Source organism: Miniopterus schreibersii, assembly GCF_964146895.1.
Source record: "Miniopterus schreibersii genome assembly, chromosome: X".
Lineage (NCBI taxonomy): Eukaryota > Metazoa > Chordata > Mammalia > Chiroptera > Miniopteridae > Miniopterus > Miniopterus schreibersii.
Window position 1 is genome coordinate 84,183,124 of NC_138104.1, and position 6,467 is coordinate 84,189,590.

The 6,467-nt window shown below is 39.2% G+C and overlaps 1 pseudogene across 1 annotated transcript; it reads left to right on the forward strand.

Moving 5' to 3' along the window:
- The first annotated feature begins 5,549 nt into the window (after positions 1–5,549).
- Positions 5,550–6,202, forward strand: LOC308551047 (melanoma-associated antigen B16 pseudogene; annotated as a pseudogene). Its single transcript has one exon. The product of its transcript is annotated as a melanoma-associated antigen B16 pseudogene (transcript).
- The last annotated feature ends 265 nt before the right edge of the window (positions 6,203–6,467 follow it).

Consider the following 6,467-nt stretch of genomic DNA (forward strand, 5'->3'; position numbering starts at 1 on the left):
GTGTATAGAAAAGCTAGACCAACTATCTGTTGTCTATAAGAAATTCAATTTAAAGAATCAAATAAGTTAAATATAAAGAGATAGATAAAGATACCATGCTAACATTAATCAAAAGAAAGCTAGAGTAGTATATTAATGTCAGATAAGCAAACTTCAGAACAAGAAAAATTATCAGGGATAAAATTTATATAATGATAAAGGAGTCAATTCATCAAGAAGACATAGCAATCCCTAACGTGTATGTACCTAACAACAGAGCATCAAAATTCATGAGGAAAAAAACTGATAGAAAGGAAGGGACAAATAGAGAAATTTACCATTATACTTGGAGACTTCAACGTGCCTCTGTCAGTAATTTATAGATCCTTCAGGCAGAATATCATTAAGGATATAGATAACCTGAACAACACTATTAATCAACTTGCTCTCAGGAACACTCCATCCAACAACAGCAGAGTATACATTCTTTTCAAGTTTACATGAGAGCCACCAAGATAGACCATATTCTGGGTCATAAAACACATCTTAACAAATTTAAAATAATATGAACCATATAAAATCTGTTTTTAGATCACAATAAAATTATACTAGAAATAAAGAACAGAAAGATAGCTGGAAAATCACAAAATATTTGGAAATTAAACAATGTACTTCTAAATAAACCATGAGTCAAAGAAGAAACCTTATGACAAATTTTAGAGTATTATGAATTAAATAAAAATGAAACTACAACTTGTCAAAAATTTTTTGGCTGCTGCTAAAGCAATGCATAGAGTAATTTAGAACATAAAATGCATATAAGAACAGAAGAAAGTTCTAAAATCAGTAATGTAAGTTTCCACCTTAGGAAACAAAAGAAAGAAGAGCAAATTAAACTTTAAGCAAGGAGAAGAAATGAAATAAAAATTTGAGCAAAAATCAACTAAATTGAAAATGAGAAAACAACAGAGAAAATCAATGAAATTGAAAATCAGTGCTGATTCTTTAAAAAGATGAAAAAAAAATTGGTAAGAATCATCAGACAAATCTCAATTGAGGGACATTATAAAAACACTTAACAGGTATTCCTCAAAACTGTCAAAGTTGTCAAAAACAAGAAAAGTATAACGAACTATCACAGCCAGTGAAGAGCCTAAGGAGACATGGTGACTATATCTAGCGTGGTATCCTGGACTTAATCCTGGAAATATATAAACAACATTAGGTAAAAACTAAGGAAGCTTGGGAAAAGTATGGACTGTAGATAGTAATGGTTCATTAATTGTGACAAATATACCATAGTAATGATAGAGTGAACTGTATATAATATATATATATATATATATATATGTATGGAATATCTGTACTAGCTTCACAACTTTTCTGTAGATCTAAAACTTATTAAATAAAAATATTAAAAAATATTAAAGAAATACAAGACTTAAAAAGTACCTATTATTGGAAGTTCACTTGTTACATTTACAGAAAAATGTTTTTATTTCAATTTTTTGACTGAGCATATATCATGGCCATTGACAATTGTGTCTATTGTGTTATTTAAATACCCCACATTAGTGTAACTTAGAATTTTACCCATTTTAAAGAACTTTTGTTTTAAAATAATGTATGGTGTACATGCAAATTCTGAATAAAATGAAGATGCAAACTTTAAAATTCTAGATGACATTAATTCTACATACTCAACAAATAATCTCTCTCTAAAGATCCCCAAACATGTAGGAAACAGAAGAACAAAATACATTCTATGTTAATAATATAGTACATGAGAGTTGACTAAAAGAACCGGATGAAGACATAAAACCTGAATCTTCTTTGTTCTCATATCCCAGTCTCAAAAAAGAATGCAAGTAATAAACAAAATAAATCAAAAGAGCTCTAAAATGATTCCAAGGCAAGATGGAAGAGGTGATGAAATTGCTTCACAGCATAATCTCTCAAAGAGCAAATGAAAAATTCCTCATTGGAACTTCTGCTCGAGAGTAAGCTTTGTCTGTGCTACACAATATGCTACTTGGCACTTAATCACTGTGATCAACAGGACTTTGTGGGCTGAACTTACAGATCAAGAACTGAGATGCAACGGCAAGTCTATAAAAGGCAGAAAGGTATAGTAGAGAAATATTCAAGCTTTCAATTTAATTGTTTCTCTCATTTTTCTCATTAACCAGGGAAAGGATGGCCAACTAATTCTCAAAAGCAATACTTAGAATACCAATTCTATATCTCAACACTCTTGCTACCTTAAGACAATATTTTCAGATAAATATGCATTAGAGTTTCAATTATAGGCTTCATCATTTATTTAATTTGGGGGATTTTAAAATATTTTATTTTATTTTTTCCATCACCTCTTATCCTCTCTATGCCTCTACCACCTCCACCCATCCCTCCCACCCCCACAATCAAAACATTGTTGTCCATGTCCATGATATTTAATTTTTTAAAGAAAGAAAAATGCTAAATCTGTATAGTGACTATGATGTCCGGAAATATAGACAAATATATAAAATATTATCAAAAACATGTTCAATCTGTAAAATATTAATAAAATAGTGTTATCTGAGTTTCCAGACTTTATGGCCACTCTGAAGATTAATATAGTACATGCTTCCAGATACATTACTAGTTGGGGGAGGAGAGAAAATTGAAAAACAAATTGTACTTTATTATTACATTTATGCAATAGCCATAAGTGCATCTGTATCCATTTAGAATAAACTTATAATAAGCTTATATGGTGGTGGGGATGAGGGAGGGGATTGAAGATAAGTCAAAAGAGAATTTTGCTATGACTATATGTTTTGAATGCTTACTAGTCAGCAAAACACTCCACCCCTCACTCTGATGCCCCAGTCATTGTGAGTACATGGATGGAAAAGCTGGTGTCAATGTGAATCCTCCTTCTGGTACAAGGTATGAGATCTTGGACAAATCACCACCTCCCTGTGCTCCAGACTCTCCATCCATAAAATGATAAGTTCTAAGGCTGTTTCCTACTTTACTATTTCAATTACTTCTCAAATGATTAGAAATCAGAAGTGAGGTATATATCCACCCGGTGGGCCTATGCTGGCTCTTACAACTCTTTACTTCATGATTACAGGAAGTGATACATCGATTCGAGGGATATGGACAAAACTACCTAAAAAATGTGTCTACATGAATCTCAACCTTGTAGAAAGTAAACTTTTTTTTTCACTTTGAAATCATCAGTGTGTTCTACTTAATCATGGAGCCTGCTTATACTTTCTTTTTTAAAAATTTATCTTTATCTTTGAAAGTATTACAGATGTCCCCTTTTTTTCCCCATTGATCCCCTCCACCCCCATTATCCCCCCACCACCCCCCAGGCCCTCTCCACACTATTGTCTGTGTCCATGGGTTATGCATACCTTTTAGAACAGAAGATTCCCAAGTATTTAAGTCTGGCTGGAAAAGAGTCCTCTGATGGGAAGGCGTGTGTGTTTTCTCTGACAAGTCCAGCAGTAGTTATTCTGGACACATGCATTGTATTGCAGCCTTCCCAACTAAAATCTGGGATTCAGACTTAATCTCTGTGACAGTTGCAGTTTTATAAGTGCACACAGATTGATTACTTCCTTAATCAATCAAGAAATCTTAATCAAGGAAGTAATTAATCAAAAAGACCAGCCAAGGACCCAGGATAAGAGTTGAAGATGCCACTCACCCCAGAAGAGAGGGACCCCTATAAAGCCAGAGCCCAGCTGTGAGTACTGGGAAGCTCCGGAAAAGAGTGACCAAATGTTGCAGCCTCTGACTTTCTGCTAAGGGGCTTCATGGAAGTGCCTTGGTCTGAACAGTGTGGCCTCAGGTAAGCAGAGGGAGGACTCCTAGTTTCTATAGGTTTCCAGGTGAGGATCTTGCATGAGAACAGAGGGGTAGGGATGGTGTCTCACACAGAGCCCCAGCCCTCTGTCAGCTCTGGGAAGCCCCAAGCATGGGTGGCCGGAAGTGACCTTAACTTTCTACTCGAGAGAGTGAGAGTAGTGAGGGTTTTGGTCTGAGGGTTGCAGTCACAAGTCAGGAGAGGAAGAAGTCTGAATGGGTACTATGAGGACAACCTACCTCAAAAAAGAGGGACCCCACAAAGCCCTGCTCTGCTCTCAGCCCTGGGAGGTCTGGAATAACTGTCAGATTGAGATGCCCCTTCATTTCCTCATGGGCAGGGTAAGGAGTCTCAGGGAAATGAGGACCTTGCTGTAAGGAGAGGTCCTAGCGAAACAGAGGGAGGAGTCCTAACCCTGCAAGGGTTCCAGGTGAAGACTCTGAGTAAGCATTAAGGCAATTAGCCACCCCAGAAAAGAGAAAGAGTAACACCCTTGCTGTCAGACTTGGAAGGTATTACAGAAGTGGACAAAGTGGTGCCCTGAGTTCCTCTTTAGGAGCCTCAGACCTCAGGGTTGTGGAGGCCTGGTCTGAAGACTTGGTCTCAAGTCAGCAGAGGGAAGAATCCCAGGCCCTGTAGGTGTTCAGGTGAGGATTTAATTGAGGAATTATGGGACCACTCATCTAAGAATGGAGGGACCCCTTGCCATCATCCCTAGGAAGCCCCAGAATAGCTTTCAGACTATTTCAGATGCAGCCCAACTTTCGCTCTGGGTGATGCAGCAAGGTGAGGCCTGATCTGAGGGGCCTGGTCTCAGATTAACAGAGGAGATGTAACCTAGGATCTTGCAGGGGTCAATATTAGGTCCCTGAGTGAGAAATGAGGGAAATACCCAGCCCAGGACAAAAGGGGTTGCACCTCTGCTGTTAGACCTGGACAGCTCTGGGTAAATCTGTTAACTCAGCCACTCCCTGACTTCCTCTTCAGCGGTCTCAGAGAAGTGATTGCTAGTCTCAGGGGGGCAGCCCTAGTTCAGAAGAGGGAAATGTTCCAATCAATGAAAGAACTAAAGGTGAAGACTGTTAGTGAAGGCTGAGGAGATGGCACAACTAAGAATAGAAGGAACCCCACAGATCTTAACTTCACCTGCCCTACTGTCAGTCCTGAGAATTTTCAGTCTGAGAAGGGTGGTCATGCCTGGAGGGGCTTTTTCACTTTCTCCTTAAGGTTATTATGGAACAGGTGTTACAGGACAAGAAACCTGTGAGCCACTAAGCACTGCTCTTGGGAGAGGACCTGTGGAAGCAGCCTCCATCAGAGCTGTTATGGTTAAGTTTACCAGCTAAGACCATTAATATTTTCCCTTTCTCCCTTAGATTGTGGGTTCTCTTTGCCCATCCTCCTGCTGACACTCCTGTCTGCTGCCACCCAAACAAGTCATCATGCCTAGTGATAAGGTGAGTCCGTGCTTCCCACATGAGCAATGCTTTCAAGCCCACAGTGAGATTCAGGGCCTAGAGGGTGCACAGGTTCTAGAGGCTGAGAATGAGGCTTCCTCTTCTCTGATATCCTGCACTGTAAAGGAGGTTTCTATTCCTGGGGCACCCAGTATTCCCCAGGGTTCTCAGAGTGCCTACTCCTCTTTGTCACCACAGCTACCTCATCGAGCAAATCAGATAAGGTCTCCAGCAGCCAAGACAAGATGGGAAATTCAAGCACTTCACAATCCCTGCCAGACACTGAGAACTTGCCCTTAGGCTCTCTAGATGAAAAGGTGGAATTGTTAGTCAATTTCCTGCTGCACAAGTATCAAATGAATGAGCCCATCACAATGGCAGACATGACTGATGTTATCAAAGTGTACAGGGATGAGTTCCCTGATATCTTCAGGAGAGCCTCTGAATGCATGGAACTGAACTTTGCCCTTGTTAACAAACTGGACCTCACCTATTATGGAAGGCTGAGTTGTGAAGAGGGCATGACCAAGACTGGCCTCCTGATAATTATCCTGGGTGTGATCTTCATGAAGGGCAACCACACCACTGAGGAGTGAGATCTGAGAAGTGCTGAATGCTATGGATTTATATTCTGGCATGAAGAATTTCATCTTTAGGGAACCTAAGAGGCCCATCACTAGAGATTTGGTGAAGGAAAAGTACCTGGAGTACTGGCATGGCAGATACTCAATAGTAATCCTTCATGTTATGAATTCTTATGTGGCCCAAGCCCATGCTGAAACCAGCCAAGATGAAATTGCTGGAGTTTTTGGCCAAGATCCCTGGGACCAACCCCAGATACTTCCCATCCCAGTATGAGGTGGCTTTGAGAGATGAAGAACCCAAGCCAGAATTGTAGCCAAGGCAGATACCACTGCCAAGGCCAGCACAAGTTCCAGGTTCTCCCACTCTTAGTAAATGATGACTAAAGCAAATTCTTCCCTTTGATTTTAAAGAAGGGAGTCAACATTTGAAATAGTGGAAGGGTGGGGTGAGATCAGAGGGAAAACAGTGTGTGACATCTGTGTATTCTTATTCTATATGGGTGACTTGGAGATTTATCTTTTTTGGTGTTTTTCAAATGCTATTTCTTTTATTCGGAAGATTAATTAACTTAAGAATCT